Here is a 15045-nt window from a genome sequence, read left to right on the forward strand (position 1 = left end):
TGCTCAGCGCCAGCTTACGATTAGCTTCCACAGCGCTTCTGCTACGTGCGTTGCACACCACCAAGATTGTAGTTTTCAGAAGTGGGGGCTCGTTCTGAGCCTGCGTTTACCTTGGAAAACTCGTTTTTCGTGCGGGAACGTTATGAATGTGTATGAATATTTGCTACAGATGTTTGATATCTACAAAGCAAAGCAGTAAAACAGCTGTACCATCTTTCTTTCTTTATTTTATTTGAATAATAATGCCGGCCTACTTTTGTGGGCCAAGGCATGTGAGTACATATGTGACATATACAATAGCAGAGCTCTAGTATACACGGTTTCAAAAAATATAGTTGAGATAAAGGGGAAGGCATATAGAACAGACGCTTCCCAGTAAACAGAGGTAACACTTGGCAATGATTAGTCAAGTGGATTCAAAACTTTATCTAAGGCGCTGACAAACGATTCGAAGGTGGCGCTACCTGTAATGTTATAAAGCAGGCCATTCCAGTCTCGGACAGTTCTAGGAAAAAAAGAGTAGTCAAAAATGTATTTTTTACATTGAAAGCTTCTGTCGCGTGACACGACTGAGATTGTACACCAGATAGTCTTTGAACTTTATTCAAATCTTATGGTGTATTAATTTATACAAAAAATTCAAACGCTTCACTTCTCTGCGGGTGGATAACTGGGTTAATCCAGATAACGCATAAAGAAATGACACAGACGTATGCATGCAGTATTATTATGTATAAATCGCAGTGCCTTTTTTGTACTCCCTCAAGTTTGTCAATCGATGACTGTGGATACGGGTCCCATAAAATGTCCGTGTATTCCAATAATGAACGAATCAACGTAGTGTACGCCACAAGCTTGGCTTCCGGAGTACAATATCGCATAGTCCTTCGAAGAGTCCACAGTTTACAAGACGGTTTTGCGTCTTGCGTTCTCTAAGTGAACAGACCAGCTTAAAGTAGATGTGAGGGTTAAACCCAAATATTTATAACAAGTGGCACTTTCTAACGGTACTGAGTTGATAGAATAGCAATAGAATAAAGAATCGGAGACATCTTTAGTGTTACTGTCGTCTGCACGCATTTCTAACGTTTAGATTCGTCAGCCATGCTTGACACCAGGAAAACACAGATTGTAGGCTGCTGTCTAAACATAATTGATCGAAAGTTAATGACACTTTGGCAAACAAAACACTGTCGTCGGCGAAAAGACGGCACTGAATTTAGGGCGTATCTACACTCAGATCATCTATAAACACTAAAAAAAGATAGAGTACCGAGCTTTGACCTCACTGATTGGAATTGCTCTTGCGACTAGGCCAGTCATACGTTTTGGGGTACCGAGGTATGAAGTTTGCGTCACACGATGGCCGTAAAGCTGATCACAAGGTTCGACATCATGCTGTAGCCGGTAGTTTCGGTTTCGCCGTAGACTCCCAAAACAAAATTGTGAAATAAGATATTTACAAAACTACCCGAGGCCTCGAGAAAAAAGAAATAATTCAGGGACGCTTCCTTCACTAAAAGCAGTCGTAAGCCTAAAATCAATCAAATGTCGCGGAGTTACACTTTAACAGGGATCACCTTTGTTATTTGGATCGTAGCGAGTAGTATGTACCTTTATTAGCACTGTAAACGTGTAATTGTTTTAATTACGGTATCTTTCTTCATATCAGTGATCGATGTTAAACTTCGCTATATTTCAGCACCAAACCTTCGCTCCACAGCAAGTGTATAATGACACGCGACGAACCTAAGCGAGATAACAATTGAAAGGAATGCGGAGTGTGTTCAAGGTGCGGCAGCATTTTCATGACGCTAATATATTGCTAATATGTCGGCCCTGACACTATATGAAAATAAGACCTAAAATATAAAGTACGTGGGCTATGAAAGGTGTCTCTTTGTATTATTTCATATGCCAGCCAACTTTTATCGGGCACCTGTATCCCGGCCTCTCCCTATATTCAAAAATTTCTAGCGTGCGGATGACGTTGTTAACGCCAAAAAACCACCTTCGATATGCATGCACAGACGGAATAAATCGAATGTTATTTATTGCCAAACGGTCGATTCACTTAATTTTAATTGTCTACTTGCACAGGGAGGTCGCTGTATAGATCTTGCAGTCTATCTTGATTTTCCGGATGTCATATGTTCGTTTGAAAAGTGAATTGCCCAGTGCAGAAAAACTGCCGACACTGTGTTCGCGCTAACAGTGTCCAACAGTGTGCACAAATGCATATAAGAAGCTATTTTAGCACTGTGTTTAATGCCATAAACTAGGGGGAAAAACACTGTACCTGACCCATATTTCCGCATACCGTATGCTTGACTGAGAAATGTCCTAAGCTATTTAGTACGTACGTTAGAATTATTTGCAATACTTGCTCTTATAATCAAGCGCAGAGAACAAATGCCCCCGCCTTTTCTCATAAGAATGCATAATCGGAAGTCAATTTTCGACAGGTTGCTGTTTGCTTCAATTTTCAAAAGTACACTACGGCCAGATCAACCTCTAGCGTAGATTATATTAACTCTATGAGTCGAAGATCAACGCTCTTTCGTGCATGCTCTCAGCACCTTGTAAAGAGTTACCCGTAAGCAGCGAAACAGGTCACTGGGGTCTAATTATGAACCCCACAGACCGCGCGAGACAGAAAATAGACAGTTTTAGTGGACCTTACGTTATAGCTTTGCGTACGCAAGGAAATTGCAGCTCGTGAGTGCGCATGCGCAGAACGCAGTAAAAGGGCTAGCGTATTGCGTAGGGCTAGCGTATTGTGAAAGGGCTAGCGTATTGCGTACGCACGCAACGCTGGGGATTTTGCGTTGCTGGCTAGCGGGCCTTGCGGGATGCTCTCGAGAGATCTCGGACCCAACGAGAGCGCCAGTTTCAAGATGGCGGTTGCCTCGACTGGCGCAGCAAGGGCGACGTGGTGTTTTCGAAGTTCTGTTTTACGTGAAATTCCGTGGTGTTCAGCTCGGCGATTCTTTCTGGGACCTACCGCGGTCGAATCAGATCGCCGTGCAGCTGAAGGAGTGCACAGTGAAAATGTTCGCCGCTCGGAATGTGCGTCGACGCTGCGATCTGCTCAACGCTAAGCCTATTCCCACAGTTCATCGCCGACGAACGAACGACTCTAAAAAAAAATCGCCGAAGTTCTCGCTATGCACTGGACATCAAGGTCATGAATTTCATTCCGCAATAGCATTGATAAAAGGTGCCGTTTCCACGGGACGAGTGACGGAGGCTCCGTGATTGAATTTGGCTACGCACTCGTACTCGTAGCCTCTGTACCCCGCAGAAAAACGCGCTTGACGAGGCAGCTGTGGCTTTGTTTAATTTGAAATAAAATGATTGGACACGTTTTCATTTTCAATATTTCTTTCCAGGAGCATGGTTGCGCTATAAGCACGCGGAATTCTATGGCTCTAGCAAATTTAACCAAGATCATGCGCGGTAATGCACAACTAAATTCGGTCCGAGCAGGTTATTTTTATTGTACCCTATATTATTGCGTATTGCGTACGTAAGGTCCAGCAACGCTATACTAAAACTGCCTAATAACTTTTACGTACGATAGCACACATTCCAGGTTAGAATATGGAAAGTTGGCACCTTTTCCTACCCGATGTTTTTCAACAAAATCGCAACGGTTGCATTATGAAGGACCGAACACCCTTTGATCATAGAAAGATTATTTTTAAAATGATTGCGCAATCTTGTACGTTAACGCTAGACCCCAGTAGGTGTGCAGATTGTACTAAACGAAAAGGTGACGAGAGCTTTTGAGTGGGTACGGACTGTTAATTTAGCCGCGGGGTACACCCCACACTACTCCCTATGCTGTTGCTAGAATGTGAGGGTGTTTTGGAGTCCGCAAGGGATCGATATAGAACGTTGCTTTAACGCCTGCGTCAAATAGTTATCACCTCTACCAGTGCTTTTTTCACTAAGAGATACAGTTAATGAACCTCGAGGTACCATGCGTAATATGATATTTTGGCCACATAAACGCAACAAACCTGACATAACGCAGAGGAGCAATTCGTGTGGGCTAGTGAAGTACAGTTCAGCAACAATACGGCCGTGGCCTGTTCGCCCGTAATTTCTGGAAACTGTATTCGGCATGTAAAGTATATTTTTCATGAGAGTTATGAGAGTTTTTATATAGGCACCCTAAATATTACTTCTGTCAACTTTTTCGTTGATTATTCTAGCAGGAGCAACGTAATTGCCCATCAAATTTTCGCCCGCCACTGGGCACCGAGTACAGGAGAAAGGGGTATCAGAGAGGAAACCTATCGGAAGCGAGAACATCAACTGGATCAGATACCAGTGACGACGTCCCGACACCTTCCACAGATGGCAAATAGCAGAGGCTCGCAGCATGCCTCGCGATAATCGGTGTACTTTTTTTTTAATAAACGCTGTTTAAGTTTTTGTTTTCCCGATTGTAGTGCAACATTCAAATTAAGGGAACAAAAATATAAACAACCGCTCCTATATCGTTTTTTTCTTCCGCTAGCATTTTGTGATGATGGTTGAACTGTAAACACCTTTTATTAAGGGTGTTTTGCTACTTTTGGCATCCTTACAATCAGATAGTGCAAAGGCGTAACGCTGAATATAACGCGCTTGGCATGGGTGTCTCGGTGTGGAAAATGCCCGGCGTGTAAGGGCTTGACTTATTAGCGCCGAGATGTCTCCTCCGTCACGAGTTGTGCTCCTGGCTACTGATCGTCAGTTGCGGCAAGTTCGATGGTGCGTGTAAAAGGTACGGTGTACGCTGGGAGTCATCGTGTTCTTAAACGAACAGCGTTGACGTTGACAGTCTGACAGTGTGTCTGTCGTTTGGCGAAACTCGGAAAGCCGAACACATCGACGCTTTTGGTCGCGCGCATCGCTAATAGACACGCCGAAACACCGTTACGAGTTCATTTGTATTCACAACGTACGAGCGCGAACTTTTTACTTCAAGACGCACCGGTTGCACACACTCTATTCTGTTGCAGGAGCACATACCAAAGCAACAAGATCGCGCGCGTCTAGCCTTCGCTGTAGAGGTTTCGACAGAGGTTGTCGAAAAACATAACAAAGCGCACAGTACGCGTAGGAAACGTTGCGTGCACGCGCTGATCCATCACTGTCGCTGCAGCAGACCGCAGATTGATTGATCCCGCACACACACAGCTGTGTTTCTGCAACGCCTGGGGACGGCAACCTCTCGGCTCAGAGCGAGGAACCCGCTGCATTCGGGAACGCGGAAATTTACCGTCCTTACATCCTGATAACCAATACCCGACACTGTCAAAGGTCCCTTCGGGTAGACTACACCACGATGCCTTTAGAACACCAACACTTAGTCGTTCTTTAATTGGCTCAACCATTCAGAAGGGTAATCTCCAGCAAGAAACAAACCCGAGTTGCTAATTTTCTCTGCTTCCCCTTCCCATATGAAGAGAAATAAACAATCTATTATTAAATAAGCACCCAGTCTAAGAAGCATACAACCCCCCCCCCTCCCTCCTCTTTTTCCTTACCACTTTCCTTTCCACACTTGATTTCTTTTTTCCAGTCATGTGGGATGAACGTCACACAAGTCGGAATAGAGTAGATATGATAAACCACCTTAGGCGCATCTTCGTTAATAAAATTCCTAGAATAAAACGTAATTTTTGTTACCACCGAAACATCAAACATGCACATTTCTAAAACCCAAGAAGACGGAAGCTACAAAGGGGGGGACAAACAAAAGACCTCTGTAGCCGCGCTGCTTACTCCATACTTAAGGGGTAAGGAATTTGTAGCCTTCGTCTTGGGTTTTAGAAATGTTTAACTTTAACAAGCTCGCCCCCCTTATTACGTTATCTTCATCCAACATGCGTTGATTTCAGAAAAAAAAAAAAGCTGTAATGCGTGGTTTCCGGGAATGTGACACATGCACGTGACTTCCAGAATCTCTGACGTCCTTTCCGGAGTCGCTGGTCCTCGAGTTTTGCTTGGACATTGCTCGTTTGTCTTGATATATTTCACGATCCTGAAGACTCAAATTAAGTGGGGGTGTCTTGACAGCACACTCAAGTACTTTGCACAAAAAAAGAGAAAAAAATATATATATAGTTCTTTTTTTAAGCTTAACACATTTATTTTTAAGACAAATTCGTGAAAGTTACGCTAATGGGGTGTGCACAGGTGAGTTATACGGCCAGGCGACATAGTAGGAGAAGGAGGGGAATAATCGTCACAATAGGGAGTTTTAGAATAACGTACGCAATTTTAGCGCGTGCTAGCGCTAAATTTAGCGCTTGTATTAGCGCACGCGACGCAGGAGAGTTTTAGAATAGCGTTTCTCCGCCGCGACGCAAAAGCCCAAGCATCTCGCGCTTGCGACGCCACCAAGATACAGTCACAATTTTTATTTCACACACGAAATGATGTAACTTTAGAAGAAAACGAGTTTTTTGGTCCAGAGTAGCATTTTAATTTGTTTAAACATGAGAACACGACGCGAGCGGTTGACCGGTCGCGTCCGCTTGCGTCGCCTCGGCAAGAGAGGTCTCGTGTACTGACCTTCGCACATTGTTCCTTCGCCGTGAAATGTTCGCGCGTCGCAAGCATCAAGTTGCCGGTGATCGCTGCCAAACCGAGTACAATGTCGTCCCGTATTGAAAATTGCAGTCGCGAGGATGCCGCCGACGTCGCACTCACGACGCCACCAAAGCAGCCGCCGACATAATCCTGGAAGCCGCCATTTTTTTTAACTGCGCTCGTCTTGGCTTTAGCCAACTTCTCATCACAAATCCTCCTTGAAGAAGCGCAAAGACTCTTTGCGTACGCACGCTATTTCCGAGAAATAGCGCGCGCTAAAATTGCGCACGCAAAGCGCAAAACCTGGTTTGCGTTCGGGGCATGCGCAGTGGCGACGACGCTATTCTTTGCGTACGCAAAGCTTTAGCGTGCGCTATTCTAAAACTCCCTATTAAGTTGACTAATTAACTAAAATGTGTTAATTAACTTTTGAAAAAACAAGAAAAAAAGATAGGCATACGTTTCCAATTAGCAACTTGCTGAGCGTCATCTAAAATCTCTAGACCAGTCTTTCGGAAAGATTTTGAGCGCGTGGAAAGCGCAGTAGTGCGCTAAAGTAACCACTCGCGCAACAGGAACAAAGCTGGGGTGCTGATACGAGACGGAAAAACTACGCGGGGGCGTGACCGCATCGGTAGCCTTGCTCCTGCTGCCCGAGTGGTAACTTTAGCGCTCCACCCTTTTTTTATATTGACTGATTTGGCGCTTTTAAATGACACTGAGTAAATTCCTAATTATAACTATGTTTATTTTCAATAATTCAGACTTTAATTAACATACTTTTCATTTAGTCGACTGATCGGTACAAATAGCGCCCTATACCATGCCTCCTCGCCCTATAACTCATCTCCACAAACTCCATTAATGTAGCTTTCACGGCTCTTTTTTTTTTTTAACAAGTTCGTTATGCCTAAAAAGAAACACCCTGTATGCTATATTTTGGGGACGTTGCGGAGAGGGAGGGGTGGGGGTGGGGGAGGTGGAAGTATTGAATGACGCTTCGTAACTTGTTGCGTTGGTGTTTGGTCGCGTGTTTGTGTGGTGGTGACAGCGAATTTCCAGAGCACGTTTCTTTCACGCCATCAGAATTGATGTTGCTCTTGCTGAAACACGATGGCTTACATTCTCCGCAACTAGTAACGGGAAATACCCTCGGTAGATTTGCAGCGGTTTTTGAGCGCTTTTTTGTTGGTATCTTCTTGGGCTCGTAAGGGCTCGCTCGTATCTACGCACAAAGGGTGCACGAATGACGCGCTTTTGGATCATTACAAATCCATCGGAGAAATTCCAAATACCATTTTGTGACCCGAAGAGAGTGTTCAGATTTCTTTTAAAATGTCGACGAGTTCAACAACAAAAACAAAATCAACCGAAGGCGACAATGTTGAAGTCCAACCAGCACTTAACGTTTCTTGCATCAATACAAATGGCTCGAAAAAAAGAAGAAAAGTTTACGCGGAGCATCGTTCAGAAAAGACACAGCGCTCCGCCAACACCGCTCCGCGGCATTCTTTATGATTGGTGCAAATTTGGTGCACGATGGCGAGAGAAGTCGGCCGGCGAACGGCCTTCTCTCGTACGAAGCCGCGCTCTGATAAGATAAGGAGCGCAGTCGAAGCGCTATCTAATCAAGAGCCTCTGCAATTTGTGTCCATATTTTCGCTGCCCAGAGCGAAATGCGAGCCCATCGCCCGTAATTCCCTCGCGTCTGTGACGTGTGCGCTCAAAAATACAGCCGCGCCGTATAGGCGTATCATTAGGCAATGTAAATGATCAACTGGCTCAAGATCAGCTACTTGCTCTAGTAATTCTATTGCGATTTAATAATTATTTTGTTCTGCAATTATCCGGAAAGTTACTTCAAATCGCCGGCCATCCTTCGCATTTTTTTTAATTTTGAAGTTTGTGCGAAACGATTATCTGAAATCAATAACCGCCTACAGATAGACAAAAATAAATCTGTAGTTTATAATAAAAAAAAATAAAAATTACATCTGAAACTCGAAACGTGTGGAATAGTTCACGGGTGGAAATGCATTTCAAAAGAAAGTTTTTCTTTCCTTTTATGCCAATATAAAATCAATAAAAAAATTCCTTTCGTGCTCATACCCAACGCAACGCCGTATATTTGCGACAATAAGCATTGCAAGTGATCAATAATCGATTACTCAATGAAGTAATTCCGTTACTATCTTACTCACGTCTTCCTCTGTAGTGATGAGAAAGTTATTTTGTAATATTGTCGTTAATCGTTCCTGGTAATTTATTTGTTTTCTAATTTTGAAGTCTCTATACCAGATTCATTTGACGTGATAGGAGTTTAATAAAGTCGACAGTTATACTCCTTTTTCAGTCGCCGACAGCTACGCAAAATAACTCCCTATAGCATATGTATAATAAAACTTCAACATCTGAAACTTGAAACGCGAAAAATGTCTTGATGCGTCGAAATATCCATGAGACGAAATATTTTGTATATCATATATGGCTGTCAAAGAAATCAGATAAAAAATGCCATTGATGCGTTGCGCCCACTACAATGATAAAGGGACTACTTTCAATATTTTCTTAGTTACTTCGGAGCTGGAGTAACCCAGGAATCGGTCTGCCGACACGCTCATCGAGTTTCTCCGTGTATTATACTACACCGCGATTCACGCACAGCACCAGTCATCGGGCTTCCTTTAATAATTTTCCCCCACGAGGACAACAACCGCCCAAGCTCAACAGAAAAAAAAAAAGAAGAAAAGGCTGAATGTTGTTTTTGAGACTACGTGGTGATTGGAGCCTGATAACAATTACCTTTCCAATCGGTTGAGTTGATGAAAAGAATGCCTATGGTGTTTTGTGGGCATTGCGGGAGAGTATACATACAAGCACTTATAAAAGTGTCACCGCGCGTAAGAACGGGAAATGCAGACTTTTCCATCAATCGCGATCTGCAGGCTGCCAACTTCGCCTACTGCACTGTGGAAGGCGTTTTCAGCGTGCGCAGGAGCTCTCTTCTGCAGACCGCCAGACGCCGCGCATGCGCCCAGAACCCAGTGACACGACACTTTTCACCAGAGCGATAGGCGCTGCAAAGGTTCACAGACAAGACACTGACAACACCTACCTGGTCGGTGTCGGTCATCATCTTGCAAAGACGAGACAACGCAACAGCGAAGACAACGACGGCGGGGGAAGCATGACCTCAGTCGCTATTCCTGATGAGACGCCGGAGAAATCGCTCAGAGCACGGATGATCCTGCGGGAAGAGTCGTCTTCGAACGGAGAGACACGGCATCGCCAATTGGCAGAGCGGAGAGCAAGAGCAGCAGCAGCAGCACTGTCGGTCTAATCGCCCACATCCGGAGCTGGGAGACAGAGCGAGGGAGGCGGCGGGCGGCGTTCGGCGGAGTCGTTGCCGACGGCCTCACGACGAGATGACACTTGAATGCCTCTCCGCGTCTGCGATAGACGCACGCGGCGAAGGCCTGCACCGCGGCAGCGCCGAAAGCTGCGACGGCGAGCCGCTCATCGCCAAACGACCACAACAACAACACACACACACAAAAGAAAGAAGCTAAATTCGTACAACGACAGCGGGGCGCCGTAGTGACTGAGGGAGTGGCGTCGAAACGTTCGGGAGTTTTAAATATATAGAAAAAAGCGTCTGCGTAGTGGAGGAAGAAAGTTTTAGAACGAATTAGCTTAGAGACGCCTGGCTCAGTTCAATTGGCAGCTTGAGCGACATGGACACACTTTTTGTTTGTGTTTGTACGTATGCGAGCTGGATTAGAGTTCGTTCGTGAATGGCGCACCAATCGCGTGGACAGGTTCTCTGAGTTCCCTGCGCGCGTACTGCACCGCAATGCACCCGAAATACCAATGATTGGAATATCGGTATCGTACATGCCCCGATGGTTGTGCAGTGTCAATGTCAAAAAGGCATTCTCTGCCGTTGTTTCATCCTCCCCCTTGGCCACTGAAACCACATGCTATGGGGCACGATACTTGTCGCCCTCGTTAATAATTGGGCTGATTCAGGCACGCAGCCAGGATTTTATTTTTTTTTTGGGGGGGGGGGGGGGGGAGATTTGGGGAGGAGGGGGGGGCCCGCCCATGACAAAATGCTTAGGGGGGGAAAGGACGTCCCAGCAAAATGAAAGATTTTTTTTTGGGGGGGGGGGGGAGGGGCGGGCCCCATGCCCCCTCCCCCTCCCCCTCCCCCCCCCCCCCCCCCCCCCCCCCCGGCTACGTTCCTGGGCTGATTCAACGAAGTTGCGGAATTTCAATAGTGCCGACACAGGCTTTTGTTTATTCGTTGTTTTCCCATGGGCCAAACGGAGACTATCTGCTAACCACGCGGCAAGTAAAGGCCGAGCATCCACGTCAACGTTGTCAACGTTATTCAAAAGAAGCAAGAACAGGGGTGAAACCTTTGGACTTTGGCAGATGACGCGCGAAACGTTCTGAGCTCCTCATCGTCGACCTGCAGACGTCGGCAACATGTCTGCCCACGTCTTCACTGTCAAGTTTTACTTCTTCCCTACACTCGCTTAATCGAGTTTGATTAACCGGACATGGCAAGACAGTGCAGCCCGAGCTTTGGAAGCTGCTTACTGCGCGCAAGCTAGCCTGCGGATTCAGCACGTGGCGTAGCTTGGAACTAGTACGGATGCTCATCACGACTGATGAGCAACCGTACAATATGCAAGAAAACATTTTGAGCCCATCACTTCTTCATTCGTTTCTTAAAATCAATGACCGCATGCAAAAAAAAAAAAAGCAAAAAAAAAAAAAAAAACGCCCCACTTTTGCATTTGTTTTTTGTAACCAGGCTTAAGAGGACTCAGACGTCGACTTTCCCAGGCGTCTGGGTCCCAACGGGGGGACGCATGAATCGACGCGAGCGAAAACATTCCCGTTTCAATTTGCTGCCCGAGTCGAGTTGCAATATTCTGGGTCGCGGGTCGTAACTGATCTTTGCCGCGAAGGAAGCTGGCTGCGCCGAGAAATGGATAGCGAGGGGTCGTTAAGAGTCCAATGCTCCTCAGGAGGTTTCGTCCGGAGAAGCAAGAGGGAAGAGACATTAGTGCCAAAAACAATGTTTTTTTTTTTTTTTTTATTTTACAAATAAGCGATTTTCTTTTTTTAGTGAGAGGCTAAAAATATTTTTTATAAAAGGTTTCAGTGGATAATGACAGATTTGTTTTACGTAGAACACAATGTCTTTTGTAAAAACAAAAGAACAAAACGCGATTTTATAAATATATTTTTATATTCATCTATTCACTTTATTAGCACTTATCACCAGGCCGAAGAATTCTCAGCCCTTGGGCCGTAGACGCATGCTTAGAATGTCATAGCCCGCAGGAGAGAGGGGCTGCAGCACGCAAAAAGAGATTATTGGGATGTTTCGGCGCGATGGTGACAGAAAACATTGTTAATTATAAAAGCTGACGGTATTTTTGTGTGTGTGTGTGTTCAGCAGGTTATTTTTGCTTACCTGGTCGTGCCAGAAAACATAAAAATGCCTAACCATGGTTAGGCATCTCACAGTGCACGCCAATGATGTGCAGTACCAATCAAAAATTAGCCAATGACATGGCGCACTATCAGGCGCCTTTAGGTATCTACTGCACCACGAATCACGATAAACCCTCAAATGGCCAAGTATCAGTGTGATACTTGGCTATCCATGGGCATTTGCTTCCAAGAGCCACACAGAGCACGGATCTTGCGCACTGGCACATTTGATGCTACTTGTAAGGCAAACACAAACAGCAGCCGAAAAACTGTGGTGTGGCTCTCTCGCCTGTGCGCATTTGGCAAGTAGCACGTTCACCGTGTGTTCTTGCTCGCGTCACGCGCTACCAGTGCTATACTCTGTTTCACCTTATGGTGTACCGCAGGAAAGGCCACAAGCGCGAGCTCCTTGCTCTAGGACCCATCTCGGCGGCACAAGCTCTCGTGACTTAAGAGCGGCTGCCAACGCTATGAGCTCGCGCTTCTAGCCTTCGCTGCGGTACAACATAAGGTGAAACGAAGTATAGCCAGTTTGCCCAGCGGCTCAATTTTAACGAAAGGCGCCGAAGAAAAAGAAAAAAAAAAAAAAGGCGGATGACCGGGAGTAGCGCTGCTCTTGGTTGTTGTAGCAGAATCCGGCTTCGATTTGTGGCTGTTAAACGGTCCCGCCAATCCGAAAGAAAAAGAAAGAAAAACACGCGCTTGCGTAAGTTGTTTTTAATCAAGTTTCGCATATCCTCGAGGTATCTACGCCAGCGACGCGCCGCGGATCCGCTTTTTGAGCCTCAGGGAAATTGCGGCGCATTGGCCACTTTTAGAAGACTGTAGCAAGACCACACTCTAAAAAAAAAGGGTATCACCTTACACCCTTTTGTCCCATATAATACACCCCAAAACTTCATTTCGACCTAGAGCGCCCTATAGTCGAGCAGACAGCACCAAATTTTACCACGAGCTTGATAACGGTGCGATATAACTTATTAAATTGCTAAAGTACGTATCAAAGGTCAAAGAAAGAAAATACGGAGCTTTTGCAGTACGGCCAAGAAAACTCCGATAATCTTTTTTGTAGTCAATAATATGTACATCAGCTATCTTAATAAGTTGTACCACACGCTATCAAGCCCCTCGTAAACTTGGGGCCGCCTGTTCGAATATGGGGCGCTGTACGTCGAATTGAAGTTTTGGGGTGTATTATATGGGACAAGGGGTGTAATAATACACCTTTTTTTTCTGAGAGTGCACTGGCACTATCGCCAGCCTGACCAAGCTTGTCCGTCTGAGCAAGGACTCAGAGGGTACTCACACGAAAGAGAAATCCCTACCGTTGCTCCCCGGGATACGCATCACGTGGTAACAACGCCACGCCTTTGTGCAATGCCGGGCTGATGTAGACATCCCGGGGCTGCACAAACAGCCTTGGCTGTTTCCGTTTGAGTGAGCACTGCATATTGTGCTTGTTATTTGTGAACTTACAGCTCGTAAAAAAAAAAAAATATCCCTAGGCCCGCCGCTAAAATCGGCAGCAACATATTTTTCGGGAGTTCACCAGCATCCAAAGGCGTTGCTGTTGCTAAGACCCTTTTGTGTAATGTGATTTAATCTTGTGCAGTATCTTATAGAACATGTGGTAAAATATGTGATACGGTCCCGTTTACATTGGTCATACATAAACTGTCTGCAGACATGTGAGAAGTACACATGTGTGAACCAAACATGCTCCGAAAATGCTTCAGGCCTGTCCGCAGATAATGCTGTCATTACGTCTCCAGCGAACTCCTTGTATCCTGTAGGATGTGTGAACAGTGTGTGTAAGTGCATAAAACTCAAGCTATGATTTTTTTTGCTCGAATGAAGGTTCTGCTTTGACTCTACCGAAAGCCTAATGTTTCGAATCTGCTTGTTAGTACTGGATAGGTGCAGCGTTCACTGAGGTTGCTGGGAATTCGGATCCAAGGAAGGCGCTCGCATGGATGCCTACCCTACTGCTTTGTTGATGGTTTTGAACATTGTTTTGTGTTTTTGCATCACAAAAAGAGCAAGGAAGACGGGATCAGATGAAAAAAAAAGGTGCACGTATATTCGATAAGCACTACTTTGAAAGGAAAAGCTTTTTGCGCAATATTCTTAGTCACCCTTTTAAAATCTATCCAGTAATTTATATAAATATAAAGTTCTAACTGCATTATTAAGCACATAAGAAAAAAAAAAGATAACATGCCCACGGAACTTAAACTTCTAAGAAATTAAACAAATTAAAACGGAATAAATTCCAAGTCTTTTTGTTGTAAAATAGCCTTCAGGCTCCCATATATATCTTCGAAGCAACCAAACCTCGAACCTTTTTAAAGTGTCCAAAACATCAAAACATTGGAAACGTCACCAAATCTCGGCGAGGTTCGAAATCATGTAATATATAGAATTCGAACCCTCGCCATGTTCGAAAGTTCGCGAATTATCGACCTCGATCCTCGGGGGGTTCGCAAAATTTCTATCCGCAACCTGCCAAAAACCATACCACTATGGTGTTTAGAAGGCGTGTTTGACTGATATGTCCAGCTTCCTATCCCGCCCATACATCGAATGGGGTCGTGAAGCTGCAACATATAACTTCAGTGTACTAGAATATTTGGGTAGTGTTGGGACCGAAGGGGCTCGCCTGAAGCGCGTGGTATTGATCGCGACAGGTGTCGCGTCCGGCGCCTTATCCGGAAGGTGAGCGCATGCGCGGCTGCACGCGCGAAAATATGAATCTTTGGTGCCGCTTTGGTGGAGTGCACGTTGGATTTCTGATACAGCTATGACCTGCCAGCGGTCGTACCACGGCATCAATTACGCTGCGGCACGATCGTTAGCAACATGATGCTTCAATGTACTGGACGGTACAAGCTACATTGCCCTTCCTTTACATAAAAACAATTGCGACTTTAAAGAAGCGGTTTC

This window comes from Ixodes scapularis, unplaced genomic scaffold (assembly GCF_016920785.2).
Source record: "Ixodes scapularis isolate PalLabHiFi unplaced genomic scaffold, ASM1692078v2 PGA_scaffold2__306_contigs__length_199485367, whole genome shotgun sequence".
In the NCBI taxonomy this organism is placed as follows: domain Eukaryota; kingdom Metazoa; phylum Arthropoda; class Arachnida; order Ixodida; family Ixodidae; genus Ixodes; species Ixodes scapularis.